The 11,891-nt window shown below is 49.4% G+C and overlaps 1 protein-coding gene and 1 pseudogene across 4 annotated transcripts in view; one reads left to right on the plus strand and one right to left on the minus strand.

Moving 5' to 3' along the window:
* TTLL1 (TTL family tubulin polyglutamylase complex subunit L1) overlaps nt 1-7,440 on the minus strand; it is a 48,700-nt gene extending 41,260 nt beyond the window's left edge. Inside the window, exons 1-2 of one of the 4 annotated variants that reach the window (XM_024352535.3) lie at nt 7,265-7,415; nt 6,865-6,927 (exon numbers count right to left, since the gene is read on the minus strand). The gene's annotated coding sequence lies outside the window, so the exon portion shown is untranslated. Of the gene's footprint in view, nt 1-6,864; nt 6,928-7,033; nt 7,184-7,264 lie in introns of those variants that run through there. The other 3 variants (XM_063808001.1, XM_024352534.3, XM_063808002.1) reach the window with 3 other exon arrangements.
* On the plus strand, nt 7,190-10,807 carry LOC129138466 (small ribosomal subunit protein eS25-like; annotated as a pseudogene).
* The last annotated feature ends 1,084 nt before the right edge of the window (nt 10,808-11,891 follow it).

Below are 11,891 nucleotides of genomic sequence, written 5' to 3' on the forward strand. Positions count from 1 at the left end.
CCTGCCTCAGCCTCCCAAGTGGCTGGGATTACAGGTACATGCCCCCGCGCCTGGCTAGTTTTTGTATTTTTAGTAGAGACGGGGTTTCACCATGTTTACCAGGCTAGTCTCAAACTCCTGACCTCAAGTGATCCATCCCCTTCTGCCTCCCAAAGTGCTGGGATTACAGGTGTGAGCCACCGCACCTGGACCCCTTCCATTTTTTTTTTTTTTAAACAACACAGATAATTGGTTACGTCACATTAATAATATCTACAAAGGCTCCAGAGTTGGTAATTTCTGGGCTTGATATCATCACCAATAGCTTGACTTCTTCCCATTTTCCATTTTGCCATCCTCAGAAAATTGGCTCTGTCCTCAGTCAAGCCCAGTCAAGACAGCTACATTTCCAGGAGAGGAAAAGCCTGTTTCTTTGTCAGGGTTTCTTTTTATGTGAGAAAATCTTTTGGAAAAAAAATAAAGGCCAGACAGGGCGTGGGGCGTAGTGGCTCATGCCTGTAATCCCAGCACTTTGGAAGGCTGAGGTGGGTGGATCACCTAAGGTCTGGAGTTCGAGACCAGCCTGACCAACATGGTGAAATACCGTCTCTACTAAAAATACAAAAATTAGCCAGGCATGGTGGCGCACACCTGTGATCCCAGCTACTCAGGAGGCTGAGGCAGGAGAATTGCTTGAACCCAGGAGGCGGAGTTTGTGCACTCCAGCCTGGGCAACAGGATGAGACTCTGTATCAAAAATAATAAAAACAGGCTGTGCGCGGTGGCTCATGCCTGTAATCCCAGCACTTTGGGAGGCCAAGGTGGGTGGATCACCTGAGGTCAGGAGTTTGAGGCCAACATGGCGAAACCCCGTCTCTAATACAAAAATCAGCTGGGCATGGTGGCGGGCACCTGTAATCCCAGCTACTTGGGAGGCTAAGGCAGGAGAATCGCTTGAACCCTGGAGGCAGAGGTTGCAATGAGCCGAGATCGTGCCATTGCACTCCAGCCTTGGTGACAAGAACAAAACTCTGTCTCAAAAATAATAAAATAATAATAATAATAAAGACCAACAATACTCCTTTTTAAAAATACATATATAGGCTGGGCGCAGCGGCTCACGCCTGTAATCCTAGCACTCTGGGAGGCCGAGGCAGGCGGATCACGAGGTCAGGAGATCAAGACCATCCTGGCTAACATGGTGAAAACTCTTCTCTACTAAAAAAATACAAAAAATTAGCTGGGCATGGTGGCGGGCGCCTGTAGTCCCAGCTACTCAGGAGGCTGAGGCAGGAGAATGGTGTGAACCTGGGAGGTAGAGCTTGCAGTGAGCCAAGATTGCACCACTGCAGTCCAGCCTGGGCGACAGAGCGAGACTCCGTCTCAAACAAACAAACAAAAAACATATATAGCTCTCTCACTGGCCAAAATTGTATCACCCACCAATTCCTAAAACAAACATAGGCTGGCCAAGTGGCGTGGCTTACACCTGTAATCCCAGGACTTTGGAAGGCCGAGATGGACGGGTCACCTGAGGTCACGAGTTCGAGGCCAGCCGGACCAACAGAAACCCCGTCTCTACTAAAAATACAAAATTAGCTGGGTGTGGTGGCGCATGCCTGTAATGCCAGCTACTCGGGAGGCTGAGGCATGAGAACTGCTTGAACTCAGGAGGCGGAGACAGCGGTGAGCCAAGATCGCACCATTGCACTGCAGCCTGGGCAACAAGAGCAAACTCCATCTCAGAAACAACAACCACAACTACAACGATAAAAACCCACTGGCAAGGGAATGAGCATATCAAACTGGCTTAGGCTAATTAGGATTTATTCCTGAGTTGGGGATATGATCACCTTCCCTGAGCAAAATTCTTGATTTAATTAATCAAGAAAAAAAATGAAAAAAGGATATGTGTCAGCTACAAGTGTCTTGACAGATCAACTGAGCCAACTGAGATTTAACAAGTTGAGACTCTCAAAGCAGTTTGGTTAATTTCCTTGACATTATTTACTAATGCTTACCAAATTGCTACTTAGTGTCATACTTTCTACTAACCATTTTACCTAACAATATCATGGCATTAAAATAAACTAAATCCTTATTCTCGTCAAAAGAGATGCCAAGGAAGATAGAAACAGAGTTCCCGTCTTCTGAAAAAACTCTAAACATATTTTTTTTTCTTTTTTTGAGATGGAGTCTAGCTCTACTGCCCAGGCTGGAGTGCAGTGGTGCAATCTTGGCTCACTGCAACCTCCGCCTCTCAGGTTCAAGTGATTCTCCTGCCTCAGCCTCCTGAGTAGCTGGGATTACAGGCACCCGCCATGATGCCCAGCTAATTGTGTATTTTTAGTAGAGGTGGGGTTTCACCATGTTGTCCAGGCTGGTCTTGAACTCCTAACCTCACGTGATCCATCCACCTCAGCCTGCCAAAGTGTTGGGATTACAGGTGGCTCAGAGCTACTGTGCCCAGCTGACACCTTTTTCCTTCTTTCTTTGCAGGCTCCCCACGTGCTTTTTCTAGGTTTCTTTTCTTTTTTTTTTTTTTTTGAGATGGAGTCTCGCTCAATCGCCCAGGCTGGAGTGCAGTGGCGCGATCTTGGCTCACTGCAAGCTCTGCTTCCTGGGCTCACGCCATTCTCCTGCCTCAGCCTCCCGAGTAGCCAGGACTACAGGCGCCCGCCACCACGCCCGGATAATTTTTTGTATTTTTAGTAGAGATGGGGTTTCACCGTGTTAGCCAGGATGGTCTCGATCTCCTGACCTTGTGATCTGCCCGCCTCGGCCTCCCAAAGTGCTGGGATTACAGGCGTGAGCCACTGCGCCCAGCCTTTTTTCTAGGTTTCAACCACAAGCTTCCAATCTCTTATCATCAGGTGGTTACGTTGGAGTAATTCTAGCCAGGGCCCTGGCTGGGCACTGGAGCTCAACCATGCCTGCACAGAGTAAGGAATGACAAATTTATATCATCATTAAGAACAAAAGCTACCACCTTTTTTTTTTTTTTTTTTTGAGATGGCATCTTGCTCTGACGCCCAGGCTGGAGTGCAGTGGCGCGATCTCAGCTCACTGTAACCTCCACTTTCCAGGTTCAAGCGATTCAAGCGATTCTCCTGCCTCAGCCTCCCGAGTAGCTGGGACTACAGGCGCATGCCACCATGCCCGGCTAATTTTTTGTATTTTTAATAGAGACGAGGTTTCACTGTGTCAGCCAGGATGGTCTCCATCTCCTGACCTCGTGATCCGCCTGCCTCGGCCTCCCAAAGTGCTGGGATTACAGGTGTGAGCCACCGCACCTGGCAAAGCTACCACTTATTAAGCTCTAGCATGTGTCAGGTACTGGGTGGGGTAGTTTATGAATATTCTTCTCCACTGTGTATATTATCGTCTCATGTGATGCCCAAAGGCAGATGATATGATTTGTCTGTATCCCAATCTCACCTTGACTTGTAATAATCCCCACGAGTCAAGGGCAGGGCAAGGTGGAGATAAACGAATCATGGGAGTGGTTCCCCCGTACTGTTCTCGTGGTAGTGAATAAATCTTGTGAGATCTGATGGTTTTATAAATGCGAGTTCCCCTGCACAAGCTCTCTTGCCTGCCGCCATGTATAATGTGCCTTTGCTCTTCCTTCATCTTCCGCCATGATTGTGACTGAGTCAATTAAACCTCTTCCTTTTATAAATTACCCAGTTTTGGGTATGTCTTTATTAGCAGCATGAGAACAGACTAATACAGCAGGAATTCTCCCCATTTTACAGATGAGGAAAATGGGGGCCAGAGAATAAAAAGAAGAGGAGAGTGTGCAGCCTGTGGACAGCCTACACGCTTCCCTCCCACACCAGATGGCAACTGTTATTTCACATGTGCCTCCCACATTAGATAGCAACCTCCTGCGGGGCAGCAGAGTGGGCTGGCTCAGGAGCAGGCTGGCTCAGGAGTGGGCTGACTCGTGTCTGTTCTCATGTCGGGCACGCAGCCAGCCAGGCCTAGTGTGGGGCTCCAAAATCGTGTGTAGACAAGTGATCCACCGGGCCACGCCCCACAGTGTGGAAGAATGGGTGATTCCTTCCCAACCCTAAGCAATACTAAGCCGTTTTCCTTAGAAAAGTAAATAAATACCTGATATCAGATTGTTTTATTGTTGCTTCCTCCTAAAACAGAACACGGAAGTGGGGTTAAGGGTACTGAGTAACGTGTTATCTCTCTCCTGGTTCACGTGAATTGATGCATCTGAATCTTATGCCACTTTCTAAACTGAGCATCATAAAAACCTAACCAGGAAAAACAGAGTGACATATTGACCTTTTATGTTGAATGCAGCTCACAATTGGAGTTGGGGCTGTCACCACCTGAGGTGTGTCAACCACAGAAAGCCATCCTGAAACCAGAGAGCTGCTGGTTATTTTCAGAAGACAACCTGGGTCTCCCTCCTGGGGCAACTGGGTAGGATCGTCATGAGCTCAAAGAGAAGGTTTCCCACGAACACCCTGGGTATCAGGGCCATTGGTGGTCTAACTTCTCATCCACCCACACAGCCCTGACAGCCACTCAGTGCCAGGCCTGTAACAGACAGACATTAAACTGAGAGCCCAGATGGGGGCGAGGAGCGCAGGAGACACATTTAACAAGCTGTAAGGCCTGCCTGCAGCAAAGGGCTTCAACAACACATCACAGTTCAACTGTGGCCGGGGAAGGAAGGGATGGTTATTTGATCCAGCAGCAAATCAGGTCAGCTCCACTCCAGAAGATTCCAAATCCATCCTCCACTCCCATAATGTCCCCTCTCTCCTGGGCAACTGCAGCAGGCCCCACTCTGTCCCCTGCTACTCTTCTCACTCCACTACAACCCATTTCCCACCCAGCAGCGGACCAATGTGTGACACACACAACACTAACCATGTCACCCTGCTCACTACCCCACAGTAGCTTCATATTGCATTCAGAATGAAGCTAGTGGTCCTCCATGGCCTACAAGGCCAGCCCTGCAGATCTGGACCGTCACCTCTTAGGCCTTGTCTCTCACCAACCCTCTTTAGCCCCTGGCCTTCTTTCAGCTCCTGATACCCCACAGGCTGCATTTTGTCTTAAGCCTTTGCTCGTCCTCCAGATCTGTCCCTTCTCAAAAGTCAACTGCTCAGAGTGGCTTTCCCCAACCACTCAATCTCAATCCTCCTGACTCCACCACATTGTCACTTTATTTTCTCCATGGCACTTGGGTTGTAAGCAATCATTTAGTCCAGTGCTACTCAAAGCATGGCCCACGCGTGAGCAGCACCTGGAGCTTGTTAGAAATACAGATTCTTTGGGAGGCCAAGACAGGTGGATCACCTGAGGTCGGGAGTTCGAGACCAGCCTGGCCAACATGGTGAAACCCCGTCTCTACTAAAAATACAAAATTAGCTGCGCGTGGTGGTGCACATCTGTAATCCCAGCTACTCAGAAGGCTGATGCACGAGAATCACTTGAACCTGGGAGGTGGAGGTTGCAGTGAGCTGGCATCACGCCACACTGCACTCCAGCCCGGGCAACAGAGTGAGACTCCATCTCAAAAAAAAAAAAAGAAATACAGATTCTTAGCAGGGCACGGTGGCTCACGCCTGTAATCCCAACACTTTGGGAGGCCAAGGTGGGTGGATCACCTGAGGTCAGGAATTCAAGACCAGCCTGGCCAACATGGTGAAACCCTGTCTCTACTAAAAATACAAATATCAGCCAGGCGTGGTGGTGGGCGCCTGTAATCCTAGCTATCTGGGAGGCTGAGGTGGGAGGATTGCTTGAACCCGGGAGGCAGAGGTTGCAGTGAGCCAAGATCGCACCACTGCACACTCCAGCCTGGGTGACAGAGCGAGACGGTCTCAAAAAAAAAAAAAAAACCAAGAATATGGCCAGGCACAGTGGCTCACGCTTGTAATCCCAGCACTTTGGGAGGCCGAGGTGGGCAGATCACCTGAGGTCAGGAGCTCGAGACCAGCCTGGCCAACATGGCGAAACCCCATCTCTACTAAAATTTAAAAAATTAGCCAGGCATGGTGGCGCGTGCCTGTAATCACAGCTACACAGGAGGCTGAGGCAGGAGAATCGCTTGAACCCGGGACGCGGAGGTTGCAGTGAGCCGAGAGCGACCGCACTCCAGCCTGGGCAACAAAGCAAGACTCCGTCTAAAAATAAATAAATAAATAAATAAAGTAATAACAATGTTAGTGATGACTTCACGTTGAGCAGGGCATTCGTTCACAGCGGTATTGTCACTGTCCATCTCCACGCCCGCACTGGGTGACAGTACCATGCTCCACAGTGACTGCTTACCAGTGTCTGTAATTTGAGGGCAGAGCAGGGCCCATCTTTTTTTTTTTTTTTTTTTTTTTAGACAGAATCTCGCTCTGTCGCCCAGGCTGGAGTGCAGTGGCGCAATCTCGGCTCACTGCAAGCTCCGCCTCCCGGGTTCACGCCATTCTCCTGCCTCAGCCTCCCGAGTAGCTGGGACTACAGGCGCCCGCCACCACGCCCGGCTAATTTTTTTTTTTTTTTTTTTAGTATAGACGGGGTTTCACCGTGTTAGCCAGGATGGTCTCGATCTCCTGACCTCGTGATCCTCCCGCCTCAGCCTCCCAAAGTGCTGGGATTACAGGCGTGAGCCACCGTGCCCGGCCGGGGCCCATCTTTTTGTACCGCCACAACCCGGCACCATAATGTGCTCATCAAACGTTTCCTGAGCAAAGAACCTGCTTTGCAAATGCCAAAAGGGCTAACAATGATAAGATACTTTTCACTTCCAGAATTAATCTCCTCTAATGCCCCAGCTACTCTATGGAAAAGGATGACAACCCCGCCCTGCCCTCTTAGCTGATGGGGAATCAGGGAAGGGAAATGTCTTGGTCCAGTCACCTAGAGGTAAGACACAAGGCTCTTGTCTCCTGCCCCGAGTTCTCTCCACAGGTACACTGTGCCCTGCAAAAGATGCCAACAGAAACAACACAGATTGCAAACGAATGGGAAACGTGTAGGAACAATGAAAGTCTGGGATAACAAATAATAAACATAATGATGCAATTACAACAGTCGGACAGCACGAGGTAAGTCATAGGAACTCAGCGGAGGGAGAAAGGCACGGTGGTTAGCGCGGGCTTCCTGGAGGACGCGGATCCGGCAAGCAGCATCTGAACCGCATTTTCGCAGCCGCGTAGACACTGGCGCCCACACTCTCTCACCCATGCGCACTCGCCAGCCCGCGCGCAGCCACACCCTCGGTGCCCGGGAGGCGGCGGCCTGGGGGACAGGACCTCACCTGTGGGCTCAGAGCGCCGAGGGACTCGGAGGAGCGCCCTGCAGGGATGCCTCGAGCCGCACCCCCGCCCCGCCTCCAGCCCCTCTCTGGCGCTCGCAGGAGGACACAGCCGACTGCCAGGCGCACCGGCCCGCCCCGCCCCGCGCTGCACTCTACTTCCAGGGCGGCGCCCTGGCAACCCAGGACGCGACCGCCGGCGCTGCGACTACTTCCGGAGTCAGACTTGCCTGGGGCTCCTTTGGGCTCCATACCTCGGGCGGCCGCTATGCCCAGGGCTTGGATCCTAGGAAATGCCAGGCCGTCCACCCTCTCGGGGCCCAGAAAGAAGATTGAGAAGGGTCTGGAGCACGGGATTAAGTCTAAAAAGAAAGGTAGAGCGGTGTGATGATTAGGTCCGAATCCTGGGTTCGGTCTCAATCCGCTGTTTAGCCTCTCCTACCCCTTCTACCTCGGCTTCCTTATCTGAAGAAATGGTGATGTTGCGCCACTGCACTCCAGCCTGGGCGATAGAGCGAGACTCCATCTCAAATAATAATAATAATAACATAAAAATAAAATAATTTTTTTAAAAAAGGGTTTATCTGGGCCAGGCGCGGTGGCTCACGCCTGTAATCCCAGCACTTTGGGAGGCAGAGGCGGGTGGATCGCGAGGTCAGGAGATCGAGACCATCCTGGCTAGGCTGAGGCAAGAGAATCGCTTGAACCCGGGAGACAGAGGTTGCAGTGAGTCAAGATCGTGCCACTGCACTCAAGCCTGGGCGACAGAACAAGACTCCGTCTCAAAAAAAAAAAAGTTTATTATTCTCGTTATAGACCTGTGTTACCTCGAATTTTCTATACAATTATTCATTTTTAATTTCATCAATTTAAAGAGTTATGCAAACTTGTGCAACTTGTAAGTGACAGAGTCTGGCTTTGAACCCAGGACACCTGACCATTCATGCTGCTGCCTCTCAGGAGGGGTGGTGGTGTGCTTTCTTAGTGATGACTGGAGCTTTGCTAACATCACTTCCTATAATCTCCCACACAACCGCCTCCCAGGCCCAGAGCACATTCAGCGCATCATCATTTACTTTTGGCACCATCTAGTGGAACCAACACTTATCTGGAGTCCAAATTGCCAATTCATACCCTTCAGCTGCTGTCTGGTTGTGAGGCCTTGAGAAGTCCCAAGGCTTCTGACTACAGTGTTCTCACCTTAAACCCAGGAGATGAGTGAAGGCTTGCAAGATGTGGTTAGGGCCTGGCATAGTAAAGTGTTCAATAAACATTGTAGCCTTCCAGCATGTTGCCTCATGCCTGCAATCCCTGTACTTTGGGAGGCCAAGATGGGAGGATTGCTTGAGGTCAGGAGTTCCAGACCAGCCTGGCCAATATAGCAAGACCCCATTTCTAAAAAAAAAAAAAAATCTTTTTAATCAGCCGGGTATGGGGGTGTACGCCAGCAGTCCTACTCAGTTACTCAGGAGGCTGAGGTGGATCACTTGAGCCTAGGAGATTGAGGCTGCAGTGAGCTATGATCCCACCACTACACTCCAGCCTGGCCAACAGAACAAGACTCTGTCTCTTAGAGAAAAAAAGTTAAAAAAAAAAAAAAGAATTTTAAGGCAGGGCATGGTGCCTCACGCCTGTAATCCCAGCACTTTGGGAGGCCGAGGCGGGTGGATCACCTAAGGTCAGGAGTTCGAGACCAGCCTGGCCAACATGGTGAAACCCCGTCTTTACTAAAAATACAAAAATTTGCCGGGCATGGTGGTGCACACTTGTAATCCCAGCTACTTGGGAGGCTGAGGCAGGAGAATTGTTTGAGCCTGGGAGACAGAGGTTACAGTGAGCCGAGATCGCACTATTGCACTCCAGCCTGGGCAACAGGGCGAGACTCCCTCTTAAAAAAAAAAAAAAAAGAACTTTAAGATGGCGACAGCAGCATTAAACTAACTGCAGGGCTTGTCTGAGCACGGGGTCCTGTGGTTCTGTACAGCTCACAGGCCCATGAGGCTGGCCTTACCCTAAGAAGCTGGCCACAGCTCCCCTCAATGAATCCCCACAAGAACTCTGCTGAGTTAATGGTGTTATCACCACTTTTTAAAAAATAGTGGTAAATTGGCCGGGCGCAGTGGCTCACGCCTGTAATCTCAGCACTTTGGGAGGCCAAGGTGGGCAGATCATGAGGTCAAGAGATCGAGACCATTCTGGCCAACATGGTGGAAACCCGTCTCTACTAAAAATACAAAAATTAGCCGGACATGGTGGCACACGCCTATAGTCCCAGCTACTCAGGGAGCTGAGGCAGGAGAATCGCTTGAACCTGGGAGGCAGAGGTTGCAGTGAGCCGAGATCACACCACCGCACTCCAGCCTAGCGACAGAGCGAGACTCTGTCTAAAAACAAAAAAAATAAAAAATGGTAAAATATGTATAACATAAAACTTAACCATCTTAGCCATTTTTAAATGTACAGTTCAGTGATGTTAAATATATTCACGTTGTGCAACCAGTCTCCAGGACTTTATCCTCTTGCTAAACTAAAACTCTTTACCCATTGAACACAATTCCCCATCCTTCCTTCCCCAGCCCCTGGTAACTGCCTTTCTACTTTCTGTCTTAATGAATTAGACTCCCTAAGTACCTCATCTAAGTGGAATCTGGGCCAGGCACAGTGGCTCACGCCTGTAATCCCAGCATTTTGGGAGCCTGAGGCAGGAGGATTGCCTGAGCCCAGGAGTTTGAGACCAGCCTGGGCAACATAGGGCGACCGCGTCTCTGCAAAAAAAAAAAAAAGAAGAAGAAGAAGAAAGAAAGAGAAGGAAGGAAGGGAGGGAGGGAGGGAAGAAAGGGTTCGCTGCTGCTCTCTGAGCTTCGCAGTGCTATCCAAGGATGACAAGAAGAACGAAGACACCGGAAAGTCGCTAAGAAAGACAAAGATTCAGTGAACAAATCTGGGGGCAGGGCCCAAAAGAAGAAGTGGTCCAAAGGCAAAGTCCGGGACAAGCTCAATAACTGAGTCGTGTTTGACAAACCTACCTATGACAAACTCTGTAAGGAAGTTCCCAACCATAAACTTATAAGCCCTGCTGTGGTCTCTGAGAAACTGAAGATTCGAGGCTTCCTGGCCAGGGCAGCCCTTCAGGAGAACCTTAGTAAAGGACTTAACAAACTGGTTTCAAAGCACAGAGCTCAAGTAATTTACATCAGAAATACCAAGGGTGAAGATGTTATAGCTGCTGGTGATGATACATGAACAGGTCCAACCAACTGTACATTTGCAAAAATAAAACTTTATTAAATCAAAAAAAGAGGCCAGGCGCGGTGGCTCATGCCTGTAATCCCAGCACTTTGGGAGGCCAAGGTGGGTGGATCACCTGAGCTCAGGAGTTCGAGACCAGCCTGGCCAACATGGCGAAACCCCGTCTCTACTAAAAATACAAAACTTAGCAGGGCATGGTGGCATGTACCTGTAGTCCCAGCCACTAGGGGGGCTGAGGCAGGAGGATCGCTTGAACCCAGGAGGCGGAGGTTGCAGTGAGCCAAGATCATGCCACTGCACTCCAGCCTGGGCGACAGAGTGAGACTCCATCTCCAAAAAAAAAAAAAAAAAAAAAAAGAGAAAGAAAAAGAAGAAAGGAAGAAAGTAGAATCATGCAGTATTTGTTATTTATTTATTTATTTATTTTTAGAGAGGAGGTCTTGCTCTGTGGCCCATGCTGGGTGCAGTGGCAGGATCATAGCTCACTGCAACCTTGAGCTCTGGACCTCAAGTGATCCTCCTTCCTCAGCCTCTAGAGCAATTAGGACTACAGGCATGTGCCACCACACCCAGCTAATTTTTGTCTTTTTGTGACTGGCTTATTTCACGTAGCATAATGCCCTGAGGTTCATCCTTGTTGTAGTATGGATTTCCTTTTTTTTTTTTTTTTTAAGGCTGAAAACATTTCATTGTATGTTTTTAAGGCATTTTAAAAAATCCAGGGCGGGGGGAGGGGGGAGGGATAGCATTAGGAGATATACCTAATGTAAATGACGATTTAATGGGTGCAGCACACCAACATGGCACATGTATACATATGTAACAAACCTGCACGTTGTGCACATGTACCCTAAAACTTAAAGTATAATTAAAAAAAAAATCCAGGGCCGGGCTTGGTGACTCATGCCTATAATCCCAGCTGTTTGGGAGGCCCAGGCAGGCAGATCACCTGAAGTCAGGAGTTCGAGACCAGCCTGGCCAACATGGCAAAACCCCGTCTCTATTAAAAATACAAAAATTAGCCGGGCGTGGTGGCGGGCGCCTGTAATCCCAGCCACTCTGGAGGCTGAGACAGGAGAATCACTTGAACCCGGGAGGCGGAGATTGCAGTGAGCCGAAATCATGCCACTGCACTCCAGCCTAGGGGATAGAGCGAGACCCCGCAAAAATCCATTCATCAGTTTCTACCTTTTGGCTATTGTGGTTAATGCTACTATGAACACGGGTGTATATCTGAGACCCTGCTTTCAATTCTTTCTTTTTTTCTTAATAACTGAGATGAGGTCTCACTATGTTGCCTAGGCTGTCTCCAACTCCTGGGCTCAAGTGATCCGCCTGCCTTGGCCTTCCAAAGTGCTGGGATTACAGGCACGAACCACCA

This window comes from Pan troglodytes, chromosome 23 (assembly GCF_028858775.2).
Source record: "Pan troglodytes isolate AG18354 chromosome 23, NHGRI_mPanTro3-v2.0_pri, whole genome shotgun sequence".
NCBI classification, from domain to species: Eukaryota; Metazoa; Chordata; class Mammalia; order Primates; family Hominidae; genus Pan; species Pan troglodytes.